Source organism: Crocodylus siamensis, chromosome 14, assembly GCF_052110815.1.
Source record: "Crocodylus siamensis isolate JL-2025a chromosome 14, ASM5211081v1, whole genome shotgun sequence".
Taxonomy (NCBI): domain Eukaryota; kingdom Metazoa; phylum Chordata; order Crocodylia; family Crocodylidae; genus Crocodylus; species Crocodylus siamensis.
This window is the reverse complement of record NC_143408.1, coordinates 23129941-23157072: the sequence shown is the minus strand read 5'-3', so window position 1 is coordinate 23157072 and position 27132 is coordinate 23129941. Positions and strand designations below refer to the sequence as shown.

Genomic DNA, 27132 nt, shown 5'->3' with positions numbered 1-27132 from the left:
AAATTTTTGAAAAAAAAAAAAATCTGCCTGCTGAACTGGATTTAAGATGGCAAGTAAGGATCTTGGAGGTTTTGCAAAATGACAGTGGGAAAAAAAAAAGTCAGATTGAGCAAATTCAAATATTTAGCTTAGATTTTGGCCCTCTAGCAATTTAACCACCCCCCACCACACCATTTTTTGGACTATAAATTAACTAAAATCTTCAAATGAAAGGTCATTCTAAACCACAAAGTGAAAGTTCCCGTTTGACAGTTTTGACATGTTTCCATTTTATTTTCCAATTTTTGAATCGAGCAGATTCTTCAAAACAGGCCCTGCCCCATGGTTTCAGTTTGGAGAAATTGATGTTTCTTTTAGGGGAAAAAAAAAAATCAGAAAACAGTGGGCCTCATTTTATTTTTTTTTCACATTAGGCTTGGGCCGAAGTCTGTTAAAACCAATTGGAGCATTTGCATTGACTTCAGTGAGCTCTGGATGAAGCTCAAAGGACCCAAATGTTTTTTAGGCCCACACTCCTGAACTCAGAGCAATTTCCCCTGAGATAAGAACTGAGACAGGATCTACTTGATCAAATCCTACAGTCCCTTACTCGGGACAGTAATAAGTAAAGACTGCATAAAGCCCTGCCCAGTAAGAGCTCTGAAATTATAAATGGAATAGATTTATATCAAGTTCCCTTTACACCAGTCTGTGAGGATAATTTGCCCCCCCCGTTCTTAAGGCCTCATGTTCATGGCCAAAGTGGTGTAAAATAGTCTGAGCGTAAACAAGAATTAAGCTCATTATTTGAGACGTTTTCTTTTACTTCGTGTCCTTGACCACCAGGCAGAGAAAGAGAGAGAGAGAGAGAGAGAGAGAGAGAGCGGCTCACTAAGACAATTCTGAAACGTTCCAGTACTTTTCTGATCACTTTCCAAAGTTGAAATATGATTGCAACCTTTTTGCATATAGAGGGAAAGGACCCATTTAAATGAAAAATTAGGTGCCTTAACAGGTCAAGCACATAGTTACATTAATGTTGTGTAGAACAATAAATCAACTTCGATCTCCAATTGAAAAAATGCTAATTTAGTTCAGTGATTCACTGATTGTACTTCCCGTGCACCCCGGCGATAGAAATCTTTTCTTTTATTTAATGCGAGACAGTGATTTGACGGCCCTCCTAATGGCGCTTGCAGACTATCAGCATTTCAGTGGAATTCTGATCATGGTTTTAATATTCCATGCAGCTTTGCCCCCTCTGATTTCACGCTGAAACATTAACAAGAGCTGACACTGGAGATTAGAAGCAGACAGCTGGAATGCCAGGTCTTTGTTGCAGCATGGACATGAGCCAACATCGTTCAACCGCAGCCAAGAGGGACCTGGGAAAGTCTTCTTAAGAAGAAGGGGAGGTAGAGAGGGGGAGGCAAGGTAGTTTACTGAAGGGCATATACAAGTAGATAATTGCAGAGCCCTTTCATCTTTTAAATCCAAATTCTAATCAATTCTGGTTTATTAAGGGGAAAGAGGGTCATTAAAGGTAAATTTTGCGTGTGCACACACACACACACACAAATCTTCATTTGAACTCTGCGAGCATAAAAGTTCTGCATATAAAATAACTGCATGTCCACAACTGCCACTAATTTCCTACCTGACATTTGCAATTATTTGCAGTGCTTCCATTTGGAAATGCAGTGCCAGGCTCTTTTAAAAAAAAAAAAGAAAGAAAAAAAAGATTTAATCCACTTAGTTCCAGGTGAATAAATTGAGAAATAAAACTGGATTTATGTGCTGGTGCAGTCTGTGTGAACTGTAGAGGAGGAGGAAGTGGTATAACATAACATTTATGTATTTAATACATTGTTTTTTGAGAACAGGAACCTAGTAAAGACGCATCATTTTATCCAAACCATGATACAACTCTTACCCTGCTGTATGTACTTGAAAGAGGGAGACTTTGGGAGATTCCAGGGATGTCCTGTAGCAAAGCTGTTCAGCCTTTTCTTTTAAATAGGAAATCTGGAAGTGTGAACAGAGGTAAATGCATATAAGGGCCAGATAGTACCTTACTCAGGCAAACTGCCCTTGAAGTGGGGAGTTCTTCTGGCTGAGTAATAATGGCCTGAGCCGCAGCTCATTGAGAGTGATAGAAAAGCTCCCACTGACATCCTTGAGCTTCATATCAGGCACGGACTGCATAAGCAGTCCAGGGTTTAGGCCCGTCTTTGCAAATTATTATCATCAAAGGACACGGCAAGGTGCTCCGGTAGAAGTGGACATCTCGGGAGTGACGGGTAACCGGGTAGTCCACTGACCATTGCATGTGACCTTGAACGAATCACTTTATTTCTCTGTGCCTCTCTATCCCCTCCCCCACTCTAGATTACGAGCTCCTCCAAGGAACAGTGGGGCCCAGATCACTTGGGGTCTCTATATACAAAAAAGCAACAATCCTATTAATTTCCCAGGATTCCCACCCCCAATGCAGTTATCTAGTTTGGTTTAAAGGGAGGCAGGATGCCTATTGTGCTCTACGCGATACAAACACATTGGAAGATACAGCCCCTCACCCAAAGGGCTTACAGTTTAAAAAGACAGAGACAGATGAAAGACTGTGGGAAAGGGATAAAGTATACAAGCATAGGCTCCAGTCCTGCAGCGAGCTCCATGCCACGGGGCATAGACATCCAAACACAGCCCCCATTGACTTCAGCAGGGCTATGGTTAGGGACAGGGGTTCATGAGTGTGGAGATCCTTTACAGGGTGGGGTGCCAAAGTGATTAATGTGATGATTAGCACACGGAGTGCTTAATGCCATGGTTTTTATGTTATTTAATAAATCCCATCTGCCCCTCTAGCTATCCATTGCTGGGTCCTCTTAACTAGATTGATAGCAAAAAGCAGAGAACAAATATTTGTATTAACAATCTAAAGATGATCTGGGAATTCACAGTGTTGCTCAAAAGCAGTTTGAATACAAAGTCTTAGTTTTATTACCTTGCAGTGATATCTTTCTTTCCTCTACGAGTAGAAAAAAAGACTTCCAGAAAATGATATAGGGTTACATTCTGCTTCCAGTTATTCCGGTCTCAATCTGCAATAAGATCACTAAAATCAGTAAGGTTATCTCTTATTTAAAATGAGATGAGTTTGACTCCTCACAACATCTCCTGCCAGCATGCTATTTCATGTGGAACTAGGCCTGTTTCCCAGATAGGCAAATTAAGGCACAGAAAGGTGAAATGAGTTGCCCAAAATTGCCAAGAGCAGGCTGAAGCCAGAGCCAAGAACATAGCTCGGGAAGCTCCCACTTCCTGCTCCTGCTTTAGTTTCCATCTCATGGCATGAAGAAAAAAAAATATATAGTCAGACAAGCTCCTTTGCCAAGATGGATGGTTTTATGTACTGGTCATTCTTTTTGATTTTGTTTTCTGGACCTGTTCTTTGCCCTGGAAAACCCGGATCCTATGTACTCATTCATCTGGGATGGTATAGGAATAGCACATCCTGCCTTCATGCAGCCGGTTAAACTAGCTATTCCTTGAGGTGTCTTCCAATCCTATGACTCCAGGATCCTTTTCTGACCTTCTATGTGTTGCAGGTCCTCAAACTGCACTTTGTTTTTCACTTTATTGAAAATCTGCAGAGTCCAAGACCTTGTGTTAGTTTAAATTATATCTGCTATCCAGTCTTGGTTTGAAGACATTAAGAGACAGTGAATTCACCACTCTCCTTGGTTTCTTCTGCTGGTTAAATCATTCTCTCTCAAAAATGTCTGCCTTATTTGTTACTGAATTTGTCTAGCTTAGACCTCTGGCCATCGGTTCTCATTATGCCTTTAGCATAAAGAGCCCCTTAATACTCAGTGTTTTCCTCCCGTGAAATAATAAAGTCAACACCCATTCTTCTCTTTGATAAAGCAATTGAGCTCTGTACCTTCATAACTATTGACATTTCCTCAAGCCCTCTAATTACTTTTATACCGCTTTTTTGCATGCCATCCAATTTTTCAGTACCTTTTTAAAATACCCCAAAGGGTTGACCCCCATATACGCATAAAAACCTACCCAAAATGTCATTCTATGGCTTTCGCAATAATTGCAAAATCAGGCATTCTTTAAAAAATCCATAGCGGGGCAAAAAATGTCCTAAAAATAAAATCCTGGCTCCCTAGTGGCTGCCAGCTCTGCCCCTCTCCCCCCAAGATGGCTGCCACCTGTACTCCTCACAGCTGATTCGCTGTGAGGGCTACTTGTCATGCAGCTCCACCCCTTTCCACCAATCAGTGACAAGGCATGGGGTCTCATGCCAGGCAGTCCTCTCAGTCAGTTGGTAATGATGGGCAGAGCCACATGACAGACAGACCTCTCCACTAATCAGCAGCAGGGGGCAGGGCCACCAGGGCCCCTCGGCCAATCAGAAGTGTGGCGGGGCCTGGCCATGATAAGATTTAAAAAATGGCAGCTGGTCCCATGAATTGCCCGTGAAATTGGTTGGCTGCCTCCTCGAGTTGGGTAGACCCCTATATATGGAAGTAAAAAACACCTCCTTCCTTCTACATACTACCCCCGTCATACACCTTTTCTGCCACAGTCCTACATTAGGAGACCAGTTGCCTGTCCCCTGTGACCCCCAAACCCTTTCCAGAGTCAATGCACTCTGTGCAGCCCTCCTTTCTGCAGGTATGACCTTGGCCTTCATTCCTTGGACCTTAGATTATGCCTCAAGCCTCCTGTCTCTGGTTAGATCCACAACAGAAATCTTGGTTGGCATAAAAACTTTGGCTAGGGATGTGATTTAGGTAACGTGTCTCTACCAAAACCCCCTCTGACAGTTGATGTCAGTACAAATATATTTTTCTTATATTTAGTGTAGGCTCTTTCAATCTCCCCCTAGCCTTATTTCACATTTCCCTTTGATTATCCCCTCTACAGCTTCCAAGTGCTCACTCTAACAGTTCCAGACACTGCTTTGAGATCCTTTGAGGATAGATGCTATATAAATGCAAAGTATTGTCATTGTGAAAGAAAGTGCCTCTTTTCTAACTGAAACCACTTTCTTTTCTTTAATTGATTACTTGTTGTCTAGACTGAAGCTCATTAGAAGAGTTCCAAGGCTCAGCTTCATTTGCTTTGCATCTTAGTCAATCTGTGAAACAACTGGTAGGCTCCAGAATGGATGAGGAACATGTTCTTGTGGCCATAAATGTGCTAAGAAAGGAAAATGAAAGCTGAAATGGGCAATGAATGGAAACGAAATGGTCACCAATGAATAGATAATACTATTGACCTTTCCCACATTTGCATCATTAGCCAAAGTTCACTAGAGACTTTCCACGCTTGTTATCATTATCCGTCATTAGAAGTCACTCTAGAAACATTAGCCAAGCAGTTCAGGAGCTTGTTAATTGCTTTAATAAGGCAATGTCAATACCAGGATGAGCTGTGAGGAAGGGTCCTTAAGGCTAAGATTTCTTGGGCTTTATGTCTCACGTCTGGGAGCACGAGAAAAAAACCCAAAACTTTAATTTCAGAGTAAGGATCCCACACTGGGCTTTGGTGCTGTTGTAAGTTCATTTAACCCTCCTGAAATTTAGTGGAGCTACACCAATTTATGCCAACTCGAGATCTAGCCTTGTGTCTGGAAGATGGTCATGTTGGCATACAGTATAGTTGTGCATGACCTAGTAAGCAACAGTTCCTTTAGATTTGGAACTGAACTTTCCCTACTTTTCTTTTTTTGTTTTTTTTTGTTTTTTTGGGTGGGGGAAGTAAGGGAGAATTGAGAAGGGGCTGAAAGGCAAGATTTCAGCACAATCCACTGCTAGGACAACTCTATATTAATGCAGGCACAAGACTGGGGCTGCTTCTCAGCCACTACAAGCAGAAACAGCTCCATTTTGCTTCAACTGAATTTTACTGCTTTTTGCCAGGTGAGGCTATGGCCCTTCATTCAAGCCTTATACTGACTGAGATGGTTCATTCATCCATAAGCATCACCTTTTCTTTATTTTTGGTAGCATTTCAAGATCCATACAAACAGACAGGTCCCATTTCTTTTGGCAAGGATTGGTGATCTCAGTGATTTGATGGGTCACCATCACTTGCCTTTATCCTTTGATTCCTTACAAGCCTCTATCACAGCATCAAGGCTCCTAAGACTCAGACTTGTATGATTTATGAGTTAGAGCAGAGAGCTGGAAGGCAAGGCAAGTTCCAGTTCAAATCCTGGTTCTGCCAGCATCTTTTTATGTGGCCATGAGCATCTTTCAACTTATGAAACCTACCCGTGTCTCACTTTCCACAATAGCGAAAGAGAGATAACACCCACCTTTGCAGAGAGGAGATGAAATCTGCTGCATTGAGTGCGGTTAGTCATTTCTCCTGGAAGCACTCCCATCACCTGATGTAGCCTCATCTGTCATATGCTCTCACCTGAAGTTTGCGAGGTCAAACAGCAGTTCAAGTGGTACTCCACGGTTCTGCTTTTTTTAAACAACATCAGGGTTCCTTTTATTTCCAGGCTTCATGGAAAAAACCTGCTTACAATGTACCTTTTGCTTAAGAACATGGAAATACCCAGAAATAATACATCTCAATTTGCTCTGTGCCATTTTGTTCCCAGGTGTGTTCATTTATAGTTCAGTGATTATACTGGCTTGTGAATTTTGTAAGTCAGAATTTTTCCTTTTGCCCACTGAAGTGTATGAGAGCTACTAGGAGGGGTGAATAGTGTCCTAGTAGGAAGGATTCAAAATTTATAGTCCAATGGCCTAGTCCTGGGGAATTTTCGTCTTCCAAAGGAGATCCCCCCAGAAATGAAAGCGAATACAAGGGGCTTGATGGCTACAATGCTCTGTATGGGTTCAGCACTGAAACCTTGCAAGGATTCATACAGGTAAAGAGGAGCAAATGTTTAAATGAGATGCCATTCAAAGTAGCACAGGACTTTGGATGCCTGAACTACTTCCTAGAGTTGTTATCCAGTTGAGGGAGGCATCAGCCTTTTCAACTAAAGTGCATATCATCCTAGTATCTAAACTTACGCTGTTGTTGCAAAGCCAAGGAATTTCAATGCTGCTGATTTTGATTTGGTTTGACACTGCTCGTGCAAGTCTGTGGGGCAAATTTAAAGCCTAAGTTCTGAAGTCCTCACTAGAACTAGAATGGAAAATAACCGCAAGATGCCCTTTGATTTTAACAGAGCCATGTACTTAAGGGGTTCTTGTTGTTGCTGGACACTGCAGGTGAGTTCACTGTGCTCAACTAGAGATGGCCGGAAGGAGGCTGGTTTTTCGGAGGGATGGTGCTCAGTACTGCCTGAAAAATAGGGGCCCTTAAAGTTGCCAGGGGCCTGATCTGATGCCCAGTCAATTCAGAAAGTTTGTTTGAGTGATCTTGAGTTGGGAACCCAAACTTACTACCTGCGTTTAAGTATCACAAAGACCCTTCCTTTAACCAATTCTTAGGAGTTCATGAAAACTCAAAATCTCAGCACTTATGTTGTTTAGATCGGACTTGTCTCCCTTCCAGACACATTGTAGTTGGGGACCATAATATTTTAGAGGAAAAAGTGTTTATTAATATCTAACCTATTGCTCTAAGTTCATGCTCAGCTAAGCTCCACCTAAGGATGAAAAAGTTTCTTGTGGTGACTGGAAGGATAAAGGGATTGGTAATTAGAGAAGGAAACTTAAGCCTCTTGGTAGGTGGCTGGAATTCAGCCCACACTTGCACTTGCCTAAAGTCATTATCACGATGGACGTTCCCAGTGAGGTGAGGTTGAGTTGGCGGGTCTCAGTCTAGCTCCCAATGGAAAAGAGCTTTAAGCAAAAGTTGTGCTCTTTCAAAACCAGAGCACAAACACAGGATTTCCATCTTTGTTACTTTTCTTTTTGATGAAAAGAAAGAGCAAAGGTAACATCTCCAGGAGAGACCTCACTGCTGGTGACTGGCTTCTGGCTAGCCACCATTGAACTAATTCACACACAGTCTGCATGGGCAGGTGAGGAGGTTCACTTAAAGGTACAACAGCTCATAGACCTTTCAGTTCCAGAGCAACATCATGCACAAATACACCAGCATCATTGGATTTACCTGGCAGGCTCACCAAAAGCCCATGCACTAACTAAGCCACAGAAACTGAAACATGGTACTCCCAACCAGTCATTGCTACTGGAACACCAATGTGAGCTTTTTCTTGCATTGTCCTGCCGCTTCTGCTCCATCCAATATATCCAATATAGGCAAAAGAAAGGACTTAACTTTCCAAGTGCTATCAATCCTGCCCCTTTCATGTACACTAAGTTTAATCATAAAAATTTTATAATGAATATAATTTCCATTTTTATGACTCACTTCTATCCTCTTTAGTGTATGCCTTTACTTCCCATTAACTCTAGCATGATGTTTCAAGGGGAAGACAAAGTCTTTTGAAGCTAAGACATATCTCTGTACACTAACCATTTCCATGCTATAGGCTGCCTGGTCCTTCCTTTAGGAATGAAAGATAATGTATGTACCAGGAATTAGTGCTTTAACATCAATTGTCTCCAAATCCCCTCATCAGTACTCATTGCTCATTTGCATTCAGTATACATACTAAATGATTTTAAATAGGAAAAAGATGTGGGTTGGGGGAGAACCACCAATACATATTTAATGAGATGCGATAGCTCTAAAGATGCAGAGCAGTGACTGTTTTCGCCAGAAAGTGCTCTATAGCTGTAACCAAACAGAAGTACATGTCTGCAGACAGTTTTAAAAGGGCCCAATCCCACGAAAATCGGAACCCTCATTGCATGAGGGTTCAGGTGAAAGTGCTCCAAAATAAAGCTCTTTCTGTAACTTGTGTCTGCAGAGCTCCCAGCATGTCACTGTTTTCAGAACAGGAAGAGGAAAAGGGAGCAGGAGTTTGGTCTGTTTTTTTTTTCAGCTAGTGTGGAGGGTGGGCAGGAGGATTGGAGCACCCCTCACCCCGAGGTGGAGGGGCTCCAATCCACCTACCGCACCATCCAGCGCTTGCCGGGGAACCCCAAGAATGATCTCCCTCTGCCCCTTTTCCCCCCTCCCATACCAAAAACAGTGACTGGGAGGGGGGGCAGCATTGCTACGGAGGCTCGCAGCAAGCAGCTGGAATCCCCAACCCTCAGACCAAACAGCAAACTTCAGTTTGATCCAGGGGATCATTGCAACTCATAGCACTTCCTACAAGGCGCTATGAGTTGCAATGGGCAGCTGCTCTTCTGTCTGTGCCCTACATTTACTAGTATAGATCTCAACTGAGAAAACCAGACAGTTCAAACTTACTGTCGCCTGAAAAATATTACACGAGGAAGCACAACCCGGTTTCGTTGTCTATAGAGGGCCCAGGGGCTGGTCTGCTTTGAGAACCTTTACTGGAGCTATTGTCAATTTAATCCTGTCTCTTCCAGAGCTGGAAACTTAAGTAAAAGACAAACCTTAAATCCCATAAAATCGCTGGGAATTTGGCTTTAATTAGGACACAAGGCCTTTCAGAGACTTTGAACTGTCTTTAACTCTGCTATGGGTCAAGCTCGAAGGCCCAATTTAGGAAAGCACTTTAGTACAGTCCTAAAGTTAAGATTATGCATAAGCCCCATACCCTGCAATAGGAGCTAGGGGGTAATGCTATAATCCCTTACTCATATAGGGATGCTTACATCAGCTGGTGCTATCAATCCCATCTGCATCTAAGCAGGAAACCTACCCCTGCTAAATTCACTCTGTGCCTCTCACACAATTACCCCTGAGCCCCCCAGAGTAAGGAGCATGGAGATGGTGGCACCGGATCCAGCACACTTGATTCCTCTTCTGGCCTAAACTATGGTGGTCCTATGCCAATTTACACTAGCTGAATATCTGGCTCATCAATCAAGAAAGCAGTAACAGTAATTCAGACATGTCTGTGCCCCTCTCTCTCTTCACCATGTTCAATTTTGCAAACTCATATCCAAACTAGGCCCAGTACAGCAGGTCCTTTCACCCACTGGAGGAATGCCAGAGTCTCTGGAGTGAATTGTAGCAGCTATTTAACAGTGCACAGTAAATTAGCACAACATTTTAAAGAGGGGAAGCGAGGAACCACGTCCAGGAGAAACTGGGGGATTTAAGCAATGTCATTAATTATGTACAAAATACAAAAGCAAAGAAAACAGCAAAACTAATGTGTCCATTTCTTCTGTTGCAGAGCTTTTGCATTTTTTCAGGGGTTCTGTGGAAAGGGTCAAGTGATGCAGTGATCTCACCTGCAGATCCCTATTTTACAAGAGGCACATACTTCCATTTTGCAAATGGGGACACCGAGACATGAAGTAACTTTCTAAACCCTCCTGTGAGTCTGATCAGAAAGTTGTACATGCGAGAAATTGTCCCCAGTCCCCTGAATCTAACTACTGGGCAGCACTGCCTATGGAACAAACCAAGACGAGGAAAAAAACCCTTCCCTCTTCCTCTCCCTAATGTTCTCATAAAATCCCCTTTCCTCTTCCCCTGGGATCCATCTCTCAGGAGGGAGAGGCTTACTATGCACGACTGCTTCATGTGAAACAGAAAGGAGCTTTATTATTAGATCATCGATCCACTTGAAATCATTTAGTCAAGCAGCACTGCAAAGGGGAATGGCATTTGGCACAGGGAAAGGTCTGACTCTCCTCCCAGCTACACTGCAGAAATTCAGAAGGAGCTCCAGAGTAAGACAATAGATTTACTCCAGGGTAAGAATAACCAAGCCCAGTGTCATTTAGCTGCAGCTGGACAGATGTGGGTCTGATACCTTCTGGAACGCAGGCTTCCCTTGCAGTAAGAGGGCAAGCCAAACGAGCCGCCTGATGCTCCATTAAAACTATATTGGGAAAAGTATTCTATTCCATATTGTATTTGTCGCTCGCCAAGGACAGTTAGAGGGGTAAAATTAAACATCAGAGGGGAGTGGGGGTGCATATGTCTGCGAGAGAGAGGAAAGTGCATACGCCTGGCTTGCCTCTCACATACACTTATGTCACTCCATTGACTTCAGTAGTGTAACTCCCAATCCCCGATGTCAGTGAGAAGTGAATCAGGCCATTGGACAGCAGAATAGATGCAGCACCCCCCACCCTTTTCCCACAGCACATTTAATGGCAGCAATGTCTCAGGTTCATTAAAGGGATAAAAATGCCCTACATAGAAAAATAATTAAGGACTGGATCACTACATTTATTTGTAGAAGCTTTAAAGCCCTGCTTTTTATAGAAAGCCATATATATTTACATACATACACATACATATATCTATATCTCTCTATCTATATAAATATCTATATAGATATCCATTCTCATTTTTTAAATTATATTTCATGTGACTTGATTGCTCATTAGATGCTCTGGATTGACTGGCCCAGAGACTTCTGTCTCTGGCAGTGACCAGTTCATATTTTCTCTCCACACGAGTTCACGGAAACTCCTGAGGAATAGTTGAAGTAGTATGATCTGAAGCATGGGCATAGTATACCGATTACATAGCCCCGTCTATATGGTGACACGCACTTTGATGAAGAAGTCGAACCCCAAAATCCAAGCTTTCATTTCTAGCCTGCGGGACTGGGAAGATAATCCCAAAAATGTGAGCGGTGTAAGTCAAGGTGTGTCATTATCCTGAATCTCTCGAAAGCCTAGAACAATGGCTCTGAGATGTGCTCTGTTCTATACATCGCCAGGATTATCTCATAACATGCATACATGGCAAAGTTAAAGTGCAATTGTGGCATGATAGCAACCATACAACAGCAGCAGTGAAGACACAGTACCCAAAAACATAGCTAAAGTGTATCATGTCACTAGGGGGGTAGTAAAATGCTGGAACAGGTTACCCAAAGAGGTTGTGGACTCTCCATCCCCGGAGGTTTTTAAGACCTGGCTAGACAAAACCTTGGTTGGGATGATCTAGTTAGGAACGGCCCTACTTTGAGCAGAGGGCTGGACTAGACGTGACCTCCTGAGGTCCCTTCCCACCCTCATTATCTATGATTCTGTAATTTCTATGTACTGTCCTTGAGAGGCTGGTCTACATAGAAGATAGTAGACTTACTATTGCTACCTGTAAATGAAGATACTCATTTATATGAGGAGGAAGAGGTTTGTACATTTGGTGCTAAAGGCTTTGACATGCCTTGAGGACCCCGATAGAAGCAGCTGCATAAAGATAAAAGGTTATAAACCACTTTGTTAACTGGTTGACTGCTGATTATGTCACCAAAATAAGCAAGCTTGTATACAGTCCTCCCATCCCACATCACCTCTCATGCTTGAACAGGAAAAAAAAGTCACTATTGTCTTCTGCCAACCTATCAAAACCTCCAGCTTTCCCAGTGCCAACATTGCAGTGTCCATACAAGTTTGCAGCACATGGGAAATGAAACAATAAGCACCTCAAAAATAGATTAAATTTAAATGACAAAATAAATGTCTGCTATTATCTAAGACTACCATATAACTGGGCCACAGCACAAGATATTTTCCATCTGACAGGGCATGGGATACATAAGGCCTTGCCTTCCTGTCTTATAATAAAGGACACGGCATTGGCTTTTGCTTCATAATGATGTCTCTATTTGCCCTCCAAACAGCAGCAAATGAGTCCCATAAGCAGTCTGACAGCTCCAGTTCACTAATACAACTGAGTTCAGGTCCTGGTGTTAGCCAAGGAAGGATTTTGTTCCAGTTGTTTACATTTTGTGCATTTGTTTAATAGCCAGCTGAAAAACAATAGTTAAAAAAATCCTAATTGCTTTCATTTTTTGTTTACTGTTTTGGAAATGTTAGTGGGTTTTTTTTTTTGTTTTCTGGGTTAGTTTTTTTTAAAAACAGAGATGCTTACACAAACAAGATGGCAGAGTTTTAACTCAATTTCTGGTGGCATTGAAATGTCAGTCTGTTTTTATCTGCTTATTTTAAAGGTCCTGAAATAAAGCAGCAGTTGGCCAAATCAGGAAGCAATCATGCTTTTATAGAGGATGTACTTCGGCTTTGCAATCCGGCTGGTACATTTTGCCAAAATCTAGCAGAGTGGTACCTTACCTCTAAAGGTGTCCCACTGAAACGAATGGACCTGGAGGTGGAATAAAGTGTTACCGAGTGAGATTAAGGATGAAATGAGCTGTAGCACCTCATTCACCGCCTAAAGACATTGTGTCAAGGGGTGTCTGACATACAGATATACACTGCTATGGACTAGGATTTAGGACATATGAGTTCTATTCCTGGCTCTTCCACTATCCTGGAAAATGTATATATGGGTCTCCTTTGAAATGTGCTTTGAGATCTCCTGATGAAACTCAGTCTGACCTAATTACAGCACTGTTACAGTGAGTTGAGGTTGGGACTCAAGGGACTGTCTGCGCCTTTTCTGCTCAATATAGCAAACTGGAACTTCATAGGATTGAGCGCAAAAATATGCTGCTACCATAGCCTAGAGAATGGTCAAGAAAGTAGAGGTTGGTTCAGCTGGAGGGCCATCTATTATCAATGTTAACAGATTGACAAGTGAAGATCCATTTATGTCCTAATTTGATTGGAATGGGGTGATTATGAAGGACAAGGGTTTCTCCCTTCTTTCCAAGTCTCGTACAGAGCGGCTGGAAAAACCTAAGAATGGTTGACACAGGAAGAGCTGGTTAACACTCGCATTGGTGAAATGGAGCTAATTGTTGCCCCGCCCTTGCTGACGAGTTGGTTGGGATCGAAGACCACTCAGTGGGAGCAATAAGTGAAGCAGTTCCTACTTTCTCATTAGTGCTGGGACTTGAAGTCTATCTGGTGTGAGGCCCACTTCTAGACTTCCCTGAAATTTAGAGGAAAGCTTCTGTTCTCCCAGTTTTGAACTAGCTAGTTTAAATGCCAAGTGAAAGACAACAAAAGAAATCACCTGTGCAAGATGCATTGAATAAATAAATATTTCTTCCTCCCTATGGCAGGGAAAAGAAATAAGACTATTTGGTTAATTAAATTGTTCTAAACAGGCTCAGCACTTAAATACTTCAGGAATGGATACCACTGGAAAGCTTAAAATAGAGATCGAGGCAGACAGGAGAAAAAGGAGACAGCAGGGGAGTGGAGTCCCCCTAGACTTTGTTTTATGCCTGGCACAACCCCAGAATAATTGTTTTGTTTAAAACACTTTGGGCAGGATTTTATTACTACTGGTTTTTAATCTTGTCTATGCTATTGCGAGTGAAAAGTTATGCACACAGTTGCATACTTGCTTTGCTTACATGATTACGTGATACCCAGGAGTACTGAGTATTTTTGCCTGCAAGTATTGTGCTGGACAGAAAATGTATATGATGTATTGGCAAATTCTGACTAGTGAAGCTGGAAGTCCATTGCAATCAGTGGAAAGACTCATATTTATTTCAGTCAGTTCTGGAGCAGGCCCTGTATTTGTAACTTATACATTACAGAAATATATTTATTTACCAGGACTGTAAACATTAATGGGGTTTTTTTCCCATAACAATTTGCTTCATGATCATTCTGGTCAATGGTGTGAACCATTTTATCACTGTTTCGTGTGCACCGATGTTCTTCTGGAACTGAAATAGTTACTAAGCTATTTAAAATATTGTGCATGGGGGAGGGGAATGGATCAAACCAGCATTTTTGTTCATCAATTCAGATTAAAAATTTAATTTCATGGTACAATGAACCCATACAGAGTTATATCTATTAAGGTCACCCACTTCTAGGACTTCAGCTTACCCTAGGTATTGATGACTGCAAAACTCTTTCTGAGATAAGAATCACAGTTTCAGACTTCTCAGCTCTCACAGTTTTAATGTGAGGCACAATTTTCCTGACTCTCAAATACCTGAGACTTGATTTTTGCTAGTAAGAGAGAGAGAGAGAGAGAGAGAAAAAACCCCTCTTTCTCTTTCTCAACTGCTGTATGGAATTTTTAAATATCTGAGATCAGCCTTTAATTGAGGCTTTTATTGTTTGCAAAGGAGACACGAGCATTTCTAACATCAAACCTTTTTCTAGTTTCTCGCTCTACCCAGTTCCGAGAGATGATTTCCAAATTGTCTCTCATAAAGGAAGAGACACTTGCTACCTATCCGGCAAAACAGAAAAAACTTTGGGGCCAGGTCTTCTGATTGTTTATCATCCATAGCTAAAGGTTTTCCTGGCTAACTTTGGGCCAGGTCCTTATTTGATTATTACTTAGATAAAACTCCTATTCATGTCAACAAAAGACGGCCCTTCGTTGGCTCAGAAACGTAGCACATTTGTAGTTAATACAGCCAGAAACTGTTAATATTTAACTGACAATATAATAACGAAAAAAAGAATCTTTGCCATGGGAACAAAGATTTGTGGCCATTTGGAAATAATTAAGAATAAATTGATTGTTTTGGTCATCTTGGGTTTTTTTGTGTTTTTCTTTAATCTCTGGCTCTTGAGAGTTTATCCCTGGGTACTGTCAGATGTGCCACCTTAGAGGAGCCCAGCTACTTTAACAAGCCATGAACCAAGAGATGGCCATGGATGTAGCTGTCCCGAACAAACCGAGAGCCTCAAAGATTTGGGGTCTTGAAATGTGCTGGTTGTAAAGTGGGATCCCTTATGAATGTGAGCATGAAGCTCTGGAAGTATACGACAAAGATCCCTCTCTGCACCTGAAGTCTGGCTCTGAAGTCCATTTCTTCAGTCCTGCATATCTTTAATGACTGAGATTTTCTAATGATCAGCAGAGAGGCGGGGGGATTTTTTGTTTTGGTTAACAAGCAATTTTTGAAAGGAAAAAAAATTTTTTTTTTGGTGGGGAAAAGATGTTGACGGGTTGTAATACTTTTCTGACAAGACAAAGGTGATCAAAGGCATTCCCCACTATTGTTCCTACTGATGTATCCAAGATTAGCCATGAGTTCAATAGGATTCCTAGGCTCCACCAACGTGGGGTTTGTAAAGAAGGAGTGATGACAGAATCGTAGCAAATCTTCCAGGTTCTAGTCAAAGCCTTGTTGGACACGCCAGACTTCTTTATTTCTCCTAAATGGGGTGTGAAATATTGTGAATCCAATTACTCCCAGTTCTGGATCGGTCTTTCTTGTAGCCTGTTGAAATGTGTCCTACCTGGAACTTAAAAGTGCAAGGGTGGTATAAAATAGGCAGATGATAATATTGGGCCAAACTTTCTATGCTTTGTGTCAGGTTTGTCATTTAGAGTGGAGAGTACCCTTTTAACCTATCTGATTTTCACACACACAAATGACGGGGGTTTTGAGGGGGGTTTTTGCAATGATTCCCGTTTTTCATGAGCCCCATATCCATGGAGGTCAATGGAACGATGCCTGTCGACTTAAGTGGATTTCAGACCAGGCCCCCTTAAAAGAAATAAGCACTTTTACCTGCAAAATACTCCCACTGAAATCTGGAAAACCTCAGAATAGAGTTGGGAACCAGCCAAGAGTCACAATTAACTTTTCAGCAATTACAAAAAAGATTGGGGATCTTTAATGTCTTCTATATGGATTCACAGTTTTGGCTGTAAATTAAAACCTATTGGGTTGAATCTCGAAAAACTGAGGGATATGAAATCACAAGGTATTTGGGAAAAAAACTGAGCTGTGACTCCAGTTGTTAACTTCAAATGAACAGGGCTAGTTGCGAGATAGATACAGCTCCGTGTAAGTAGGACTAAGTATATCCCACATTATGAAAGAAGATGCACCCAAACACTAAGTGTGGAAACTAATCTGGACTTCTTCAGAAGTTGGCCACATTGAAATTCATGGTTTAGATTTAGCACCCCCCCCAAAAAAAGCCAGTTGTGAAGTTGCAATATGGATCTAAGCTTTTTTAAAGTCAGGGCATATTCAGATCGGTGGTTCCCCATGGTCCCATTTCCATAGAGGGGTCTCTATTTAAAATATGTACCTACTTGTCTGCAATACTGGGGTATATGAAATGTAAAGTGGACTTACCTTGAGCATATATGAATTGGAGTGTGCAAAGTACCTAAAAGGTTTCAAAAGCAACTGGAGTGGAGAGCAAGTTAGTGACTGACAGATCAGTGGATAGTCCGAGCTGGGGTTATTTTAAGCAACGCTAGCTGAGCTCTGAAACTGAAACCTTTATCTCTGGGGCAGTCAGTTTTCCTTTAACATAATTCATCTGGTCTCAGCAGCACTAATACACCCAGTGAGTACTTGCCTGTTGAAGTCACTGGAAATATTTCTATTGACTTCAGTGGCTTTTAGAGCAATCCCCTAGCCTAAAAATGAATGATAATAATTGATGGCATGAAAAAAGCTCAGATCATTGCAGACCATTGCAAAAGGAAAAAAAACCCCAAAACAACAGATAAGTGTATATAAGCCAGAGAAATTACTTGACTCTCTCTGCTTGGAAGACAAACAAAAGATAGGGATTTACAAGGGCTTAGATGCAATTTTAAAGCACATTATCAGTTGCAAGTGTTTTGCTGGGGGGGGGGGTGTGTGTGTGTGTGTGTGTGTGTGTGTGTGTGTGTAATTTTTATCACTTAGCTATGGTACGAAAGAAAATATGAAGCAGACCTCACTGAGGTTTTGGAGTCGCTGGGCCTGACTTTTCTCTCGCAAATCAAAAGTAACTCCGCTAAAATTATGTTCTCGTATGTACCGATATTATTCTCTGTTTCTAATGGCCACCATTGCACCCTGACAATTGTTGAGTGCTCTGAAGACAACTACCGTTCCCAACTCTGGGGAACTACACATTCCCCTTACTGTACATTGCCCTGGAGATGGTCCCATGATTCGGCTTGCAGAGCAGACTCTACGGCATGTTTAGTACAGAAACATAGGCTCATTTCATATCTAATCTGTGACAGTCTGTGGGTCTTTTATCTGCTGGCTCTATGGACTGGAGCACGTTAGTGCTATGAGCACCACAGTTAGGTATTTTGTTGAAGAACGTTACTGAAAGAGCTCACTTGTCTACCAACCGGTGAGACATTTTAACTGCCGAAATGGAGCAATCATCCTCCTCCTCTTTCAGACCAAGGGCGAAGCTATCGAGGGGGTATTTTAAGCAGCTAGGATGGCTTCTGGGGAGTGGGGAGATGAAGCCATATTGTCTCAGCACAGGAAGCTATTATTGGTCCCCCCTGTAGTCGAGGGTGTATTCACTAACAGGATTACTCACTTCACAGTCCAAGTTCATCACGTGAATGGATAACCCTAGGATGAGTTCATGAATGGGGGTCAGCTGTAACAAACTCAAAACAAAATGGCAATGGTAGTGTAGCAGTTGGGGATCTGCAAGGGGGAATCGATTCCTCTGCCTGTGCATAACGTGCTAAATTTCTTGTACGCTCCCCTCTCCCCACCCAAAACAGCTTCTCATCCAAGTAAACGCGACAGAGGTAGGTGGGGAAAGAGATGGTGCCCAAGGTCACATAACAGGGTAGTGTCAGACCAGGAATAAAACTCATGAGCCCTGACTCCCCCTCCAGCGCTGCATCAACTGGACCATGTGTTCCCCCTTGAGCCAGGCTATCAGACATAGAAAGATAGCAAATGAATACAAAGACTATTTGTGAAAAGCCTTAGAGGAAAAAGGGAAACTCCAGCAACCTAAAACACTGCTCCTCAAGCCTGAAGAGGATACAGGGCTATGGGCAGTGATTTCCCTATGCCCAGGCAGAGGATGTGTTTCAGGTCAGGGGAGGGAGGGAGGTGGCAGGGCTGGAGCCTGAAGATCTCTTGAATTTTCTGGTTCCTGGGGTGGAGAATCCCAGCCAACACATAAGAAGTCTTGGGGCTGATCTCAGTTGTGCTGTAGCTGGCTTGACCTGAGGTTTTGACAACAGAGGAGAGTCAAAAGCAGCCTTAATGCTCCTGTGTCTCCTCTTGCTTCGTCGTTGAAAGGAAAAGTGAAAGAGCATCTATGCTAAAGAAAAGTGAGCTACCTGACTGAGGCTGCTCAGACCTGTGTGAGGTGGGGGGAATGCCTAAGACATGCTGAAGCAACTCTGCCATATGGACAAAATACTGAGAGGGTCTGTATGTCAACTTGAGGGCTTCATCTAAGCAAAAAAATATACCCAGTGGCTTCAACGAGCTCTGGTGAGGCCCAGACTCTGCGACAAGAGAGGGCTCCCCATCAAGTTAGTATTGAGCCAGAACGGAGGCACCAAATTCTCCCCACATGCTGTGCAGGGGCCCTGGGCACCACACGCTGGGGGCCAGACGCCTATCGCTTAGGCTTTGTAGTGCCAAATGTGGCATTGTAGGCACCTCCGCCCTTCATTGGGTCTGGCCCCCTATCCAAACATATCCAGTTTCAAGCCAGTCTTAATACAAATTAGCCAAATAAAAGATTGCAAAATGGTTCCAGCCAAGATTACTCAGCTAGAAACATTAGATCCTGAAAATATATCCAATGTCAGAGACATCCATTTAGATGCAATTATTGAGCATGCAATAATTCCTAGAGTAAGAAGCAGGGAGGAGGGGAGCTTCATAAAACGTGTAAGAGCCTTTCATCCCAATAAATGAGAAATATCCTGTCCGTGGCTGATTGATAGCCGGCTGGCTGGGTTCCTCTTGGGCATGCAACGGGTTAAACCCCCCCGCCGACTGATAGCTACTGTGGAAAATACCCGGGATTTGGTTATTCTGTCACAAACTGTCCAGACCTAAAACAAAATTTCTTAAGGTGCCAGTCAAAGGAGAGTTCATTTTTTCGAGCACGCACGGCTAGTGAAATGCCTACAACCTGCTTTAAAAACATAGCTGCAGCGGGTAGCTGATTAGGACGAGAACTCTGCAGCCCGAGGGCACAATTAACAAAGGCCCTTCCACCTGCTCTCCTGAGCCTGCAGTTGGGGATAATTAGTAAACCAGTACCTGAGCATCGCAAGGTTCAAGCTGGCACAGAGGTAGACAAAGGATCAAACCAGATACGCAGGGCTGAGACCTGAGAGGACCCCGCATGCTATGAATAAAGAGGCAGAGCCACACAAAAAAAGGTGAGGGAGGTGTCTCATTTGGGACCTCTTTTGTTGTCTAATAGGACAGCAGTTAAAAAATGCACCATGAAAAAGTGGGAGAGCCAGTTGCCATCCCCTTTATGGCCTCGGGCAACTCCAGCAGACAGGTACCACCACCTCCCTGGAGATTGCCTGACCCCCAGGTTACAGGTTATACTGGAAAGGAAGGGCAACCACCTCCTTCCTTCTTTTTCCCCTGTTGAATTGTGCTATTGTGCAGAAAAGAGTTCACGATCTGGTGGCCGGAGGAAGGACAAGTGGGCTATGGGGCTCCAGCCTTGGAGTGAGAGTTGGGCTTGAGTTTTACATTTTAGCCAGCGATCACTGAATGTAAAGCAGTCCCTGCTGTTGGTCTTCTGAGCATCCTTAAGCAAGCTACTTTCCTTCTCTGTTTTTCCATTTGTAATATGGGGATAAACACACCTGCCTCTTTCGAGAAGTGCTTTGAGTTGTACTGATGAAAACAGCTTGGCAGTCACAAGTTCCTCTTCCCACTTACATCTGAGGTTCCTGCACTTTCCCTCCAGATTTGAGTTGGGACTCACAGGAAATTGGGGAGGGGAAGGAAGAGGAGAGTAACACAGGAAAATATTTGGATCCAGGGATTTCTATCCCCCTCCTTGCGCAGTCTCCTCAAATTTGGAAAGGATTTTTAGGTACAAGTTTCTGGATAAACCTTGTCTTCTGTCCAGACCAGGTCTAAGTCTGACCTTGCAGCAGTCTTACAAACGAGCTGTGCACAGCACATCCTGAAAGACTAACTCATAAAGCAAACTGGAGCAATCAATAGGGGGAAATGATGAAGGCCTGAACAAGCCAAATTATGCTGGCAGGCCTAAGAGAGACAGAGACACTATTTCTAAGGTAATAAAAAGAAACTCTTTTAGTACTCTGATTTAAGGGACTCGGAGGTGACTTCCAGCAGCAGAAAAGGAACAGAGGCACCCATTGTCCAGGGAGCCCCATAATGAGTCAGCACACACCTGCCTGAGCTGCCTTATCTGGGTATTTGGACTCTGCAGATCTGTATGGCAGAGCTCACTGAAATGCAGCCGTTTCCGTTCACTGGACTGTCACCAGGTCTGAATCCAACCCACTGGGGCTACTCCCACGTGTAAAGATGAGTGAAACGCTCCCGCTCCGTGTGGCCCACTTTCCCCCTTGATACTGCATTACTGAGGTCAGGGTTCTTATTAACCCACTCTGAGCCTGCTTTAAAGCGGTTAATGAAAGATCCCTAGAGCATGACCTTGACCTCAGCCTATGTTGCATGTTCTTTAATTGGATGTAATTATTTCCTACCCTTTGGGTTGCACTGAATCTTGTGAGGGGACCTCTGAGAAAGGGAGGGGAGGTAATTCCCTGAGTGATTAATGTAGATAACCCAAATGATTTGTGATATCATGGATTTTGTGTTTCCATTTTATTTGGATCGGATTCTTCAGTTACTCTTCTCCATTGCCATTAGGCATGTAAATTTGAGTTAGCACATTTATCTGAAATCCTCTGATGAGCTCAGGTGTCTTAACTATTCACTATGGTAATAATGTAACTTAGTGTTTCCTTGAAGCTAGGCCCTTTGCACCGCTCTAAAGAAGAGGTGCTAGACTACATCAAGGGATATTTTTTGGTCAAAAGTACGAGCAGTCTCTTCATGAAAAAATTTCAAAATGAAAAAATGTCAGTTTCCAATTTGATTTTTTTTTTATCAATATAGAAAGCAAAATTAAACTACCTTTTATCTTTTTTTTTTTTCCCACTAGAAAATGAAAGCACTCAAACGCGAGAAAAATTGAGCCATATTTCATGGTCACTTTTTAAAACATCGTTCCACTGGAATTCAACATTTAAACTATGTCACATTTTTTATGTGGTGGAAAAAAGGAGAAGAGTGATAAACAAGGAGAAAATAAGGCTGTTGTAACAACTTGGAAATACAAAATTTCAAAGCACTGTAAAATTCCGAGATTTTTCACAAAATATTTCATTTGAAATTAAAAAAAAATAAATGTTGGTTATAAGCAAAAGCATTTCACAAAAGATTTCCTTTGCCATAAGCCACATTTAGTGGCAGAATATCTTTTTGTTGAAAAAAATATCCATACAAGCAGTATTATTTTAAGAGTTGAAACTGAGAAGCCAGTAAAGCTGACAGGCTTCTTGTGCCTACATCCTTGGGAGAGAAAGGGGCATGTAGGCTGCACTGAAGAATGCGTCGGTATGAGAGAGGTTTGCCCAGCATTATTTAGTATTTGTATGTGCAGAAATAAGACAATGGATGCCTATATACATGATTAAATTAAGTCATTCAGCATTATGGGATTGAATCAGACTCCATAAGTCCCTAGTAAAACTTAACCTCTGTCTTGGATTTACAGTCTGAAGTGTCTCTAATTAATTCACAAACCAGAACATGGGACAGATATTCGATCTCTTAGCTTCATACCTCTAACACACCTTCCTCACATGACAACCCCATCACAGGCATGGGGGACTCCCTGCAAGGTCCCTGCTCCTGTGTTTAAGCCATTGAGTTCTTAAATGGGCCTCCAAGGTGGAGTTGCAGACACAACTGTGGGCGCGTCTACATGTGCACTTTAATGCGCAGTAGCCTATTTTACTGCGCATTAAAGCATTGTGTAAAAAACTGTGCTAGTATGCTACCGCACAGTAAAAAGAGGCAACTGTGCATTAAGTGTCACTAAAAAAGCATGGACTTTTGCTACTGTACAGTAGGGCAGCCAAATTAGCATTTATTTCGTACCTCACCTTAGAGGGGACACCTTACCAGATAAAAAATGCCTTCCCAGAAGAGCATCCCATCTACTTACTCTGTGAAATATGAAACACCAAAACCAGATGGAAATATAAATACGTCGTGCTTACCAACAAACGACTGTGAGGTAAACCGATTATTCCAACTTTTCTCTGAGCCCAATCTGCATATAAAAAGAACTGTTCCAAACAGGAGATTTTACCACACCTCCAACTCTCCTCTGAAATATGAACGTTCATTTCTACCCAGGAGAACTTTTACAATCTTTTCTCCAATGCCTGATGACGGGTGTTTGTGCCCGAAAGCTTGCAATTTTCCTTTGCAGAAATCTAGTTGGTCTAATAAAAGATATCATCTCTACTACAAGTCCCAATTGCCTTTTCCTCTAGATCAATACAGCTACAGCCTGGATACCTGTCACATTAGAGGGCACTTCTACATGTGCTCAGGAGGTTCACTTTGGGGAGGGCGGCACTTTAATTAGAGCGGCTCTAAGAGCTGCTCTAACTAAAGCACTACATTGTCTTGTGTAACAGCATTCCCGTGCTTCGAAATGGTGGCAGGGTGCTTGAAACAAAGCTCCAGCAGACTCAGTTAACTGAGTAATTACAGTGCATCAGAGCAGCCTCTGTGCTTGTGTACAGGCACCCAGAGGTACTAATTTAATATGTATTAGGAAAAGTGCATTAATGAATGTGTAGCTGTGCCCTGTGACAGATAACCAAGTCTCTTGGTGGTTGAGGTGGAGTAAATAGAAATAAACAGTAGTGGCCAGTTTTTCCTTATGGGAAGATGTCTGTCCAGCCTGTGATTGGCTAAAGCCCTCAGCTACCCAAGTACAGATGTAGCATCATTCAAATATAAACGGTGGGGTGGGTGAGTGCTGAATGCTGGCTGGAATGAGACCACTGCTGCATGGGGAGTGGACTGAATGGCCAAGCAGAGGGCCCTCCATGAGCCACTCCCAAGTCATAAAAAGATGGGTGGTTCACCAAAAGGAAAGCCTCTCAACCCCACCCAGCACATGAGCACGTGAGGATACAACACAACTGCAAAACATTGCTCCAACCCAGCCTTCGAGCCCAAAGGAGTCTTATTCCCACCAGCCCAGCTGCATAAGTAACAAGAAGGGAAGGCATTTTGCATAAAGTATATAAAGAACCATGACAAAAACAAGAACCCTACTATTCTGTAACACTTTATTCTCTTTTCTAAATAAGTACTTGGTTTTCTAGGCGGGGGGGGGGGTGGGGCAGGGAGGAAGATGGGAGGAAGAATAAAAGTTTAATGGAAGCTCAGGAAATATACACATGGTGCTTACACTTTTTATGCATTTTGCCTATCAGTATATCCATCTGTTCTATATACTAGATTATTCTGACCTTTATGGTAGTCTGTATGCTGATTATCAAGCAATTCCATTCTTCCAATGATTATAGTCTCCCCAACCTGTAGGAGAGGGTTGGGATAGCTATTCAATCAAGATGCAGAATAATGAAAAGGTCAGAGCAGTATAGCATACGACCATATTTCACAGGCTACATCAGGCATTAAATTCTGGTATCTTATCTTCAAAAGAGATATTGTAATGAGATCAGAAATTGGCACAATGGTTGCCAGTCAGGGGACAGGATTGTAAGAAGACTGGAGAATCAGAGTATTGTTGGGATCCTGAAATTTGGACTTTTGATCTTGGGTGTGAGGAGAGAAAGGCATTTCATTATTATCCCTGATTTGGTCTGAAGATGCAGTTCCTGGGTAATGAAATGAGAAGAGAGACAGAGTGAACTCCAAATAATTGTCATTAGGAAAGATTAGTTAAATCTAATTGTGGCTTTTCCTCACTCAGTGAAATAAAAAAGGCAAAGGCAGATTAAGCAAAATGCTGTAGGAACTAACTCTTGACCTATTTTGGAAAATATATTCTTCCCACCAGAAAGTTTCAGAATATATTTTCATGTCATACTTACTAACAAAATAGTCGAGTCATACAAATAAAATTCTTTCTATAGTTACGTAAAATAATCTTGCTCCATTCTAAAACTTGATTCTGGAATTCATAAATGATGGTTATTCCTTGTAGTCATTTTAATTTTTATCCTGGACCATGCCCCCATCATGCTAGGCCAATGGTCCCCAACCCTCTAATACTGGGAAAGTGTTACAGCATAGCAACAGGAAAATGGAGTTAAAATTGAAGATGTCGGAAGAACAAGAGAGTAGCATTCGCTATAGGCCAGCAAAGCTCGGGAACTGCTGTGCTAGATGCTGCACAGAAGTCTCTGCCCTGAAAATCTGCAGTTGAATAAATTAAATCTTATGGCGAACACCAAGAGATAAGGACCATTTGGTAACCAATGGTTAGAAAGCAGAAGTGTAGCAGGGCAGCCGTAATGTATAGGTCAGTGCAGGGTGCCAATCTCATTGGCATGATTAGTTGCTCAGGTGGTAGCTTTTTTTTTTGCGCTCCCTCCCTCCTACACCCCTAAGACAGAGACAGCGGCTGCCACCCTGATATACCCTCCTCAGTTGTGCTGCTGTGAGAAAGTGTATTTTTGAGGCATCCTCAGAAAGGTCGAAAGAGCTGGGAAGTGAGCTTGGTAGAAGAAATAACTTGACATCAGGAATACGCATGAATGCTCTTGGGCTCTAACATGACTCACACGTGATATTGCTCTGAAAGACATTGTTTAGAAAGCAGGTGGGTTTTTCAAAAGTCAGATTGAATCCCTCCGTGTGCCCCTTCATGCTCTTTCCTGCAGCCCTGACATCACTGCATCCCTCTTCTCCAGGTCCTCTCATTTTCCTCTGTATCCTGTTGAGCAAAACCTCTTTCAATACAACCCTACCCCAAATATTAAAAACAAAGAAAAATGGTGGCGTCAAACTGATGCTTGCAAATCATCACTCTGCTTCCTCCAGTTTCATGGTTACTCTCTTTCCTTCATCTTTTATCTGCCTTGTCCATATGTAAGCTCATTGGGACTGAAACCATTCATAACCCTTCAGTTATACTGCGTGCATTGACACATGCACTTTACTGAGGAGTAGACTAATTAGATGCGCAGTAAAGCTTCACTGTCTATACGTGTGGTGGTATTTGGCTACAGTAAACTAATTAACTCCAGTACTGTCAGGGATAGTTCTGTCTTACAGTGGAGTAATTAAATGTGATTAAACACGTGTAGATGCTCACCGCGGGCGCAAATTGTCCCTGGTCAGTGAGGCACACGGCTCTGCAGGTTCAGCCCCCTTATGCCCCAGCGGCCCCTCTGCTGCCTTCCGCCACCACCCAGAGCAGGAGCAGCAGCCCTGGCATAAACTGCTTCACCCCGGTTCAAATTGCTGCTGTCCCAGGCATGTGTAGATACTGTGCCCAGGAGTACTTAACTCTGGTTCAAACTGTGCTGGAGTCTATTGCTTCACATTATTTGCATGTGTAGGTGCACCCACAGTGCCTCAGTGCATTAGGACCCCGTGCCTGGTCTGTCCTTAGGCACTACCACAGGAAGCATAATACGTAACAGTGACATGCACCAGGTCTTTCCCAGGTCCAAAATAAATAAACAAGCAAGAAAGAGAAGCTAAAAGTATAAGGGGGAATTAATAGGATTTGGGTACCTACCTCCCCTAGGCTCCTTTGAAAATCCCAGCCTAAAGCAAGAGATTTGTATTTGTGCATTTCTTCCTCCTCTGTCGGGGATAATGACTGCTAAATATCTCTCTTATTGCTCTTGGTTTTGTTTGTTTGTTTTCCTGCAATGGTTTGGGGTTTTTTTTTCCCTGAAAAATTAATAAAGGAAGATTCTTTTAAAAAGAGAAAGGGAAGAAAGAAGCAAAAGATAAAATCAGAGGGAGAAAAATACAATAAACGTTCATCCTATTTAAATCCACAGCTGCTGAGTGAAAAAGGAAAGCTGTTTTAAATGAAGGGCCCGCCTGGAAAATCAGTTTTCTGTGTCCTTGGCTGTGTCATGAGCACTCCGGGGGCAAGTTTTAGGGTGGTGCTATGTGAAAGCACTTGAACACATATGCTTAATTTAAGCACAGGCTTCAATTTCATCAACTCCAGTGGAATACAAAAATGCGCTGAAACTTAAGCACGTGCTTGTTTGAGCCATGTGAAGAACAGAGTTGAGTTCATGTATGTGCTAAATGAGAAGTATCTGCTAAAGTGGGTTGATGAAGAGGATGGATTTGATCATGCGTCTGAAGTTTAGCAGGAGCTCTGCTTAACCGGTGCCTCGGCAGAGCTTCATGAAAAAGCCCAGTAGTCACAGTAATGTATGCTGGGCACTCTCAAATGGGCTTTGAAATAAGGAGCTTGCCCACACAAG

The 27132-nt window shown here is 42.6% G+C and overlaps 1 long non-coding RNA gene across 1 annotated transcript in view; it reads right to left on the bottom strand.

Annotated features, from left to right (window-relative positions):
• Positions 1-26557, bottom strand: part of LOC149853462 (uncharacterized) — a 34720-nt gene extending 8163 nt beyond the window's left edge. Inside the window, exons 1-4 of the long non-coding RNA XR_016439210.1 lie at positions 26421-26557; positions 6317-6470; positions 2984-3080; positions 1913-2004 (exon numbers count right to left, since the gene is read on the bottom strand). This is a non-coding gene — a long non-coding RNA (uncharacterized LOC149853462). The remainder of the gene's footprint in view (positions 1-1912; positions 2005-2983; positions 3081-6316; positions 6471-26420) is intronic.
• Positions 26558-27132: the final 575 nt, after the last annotated feature.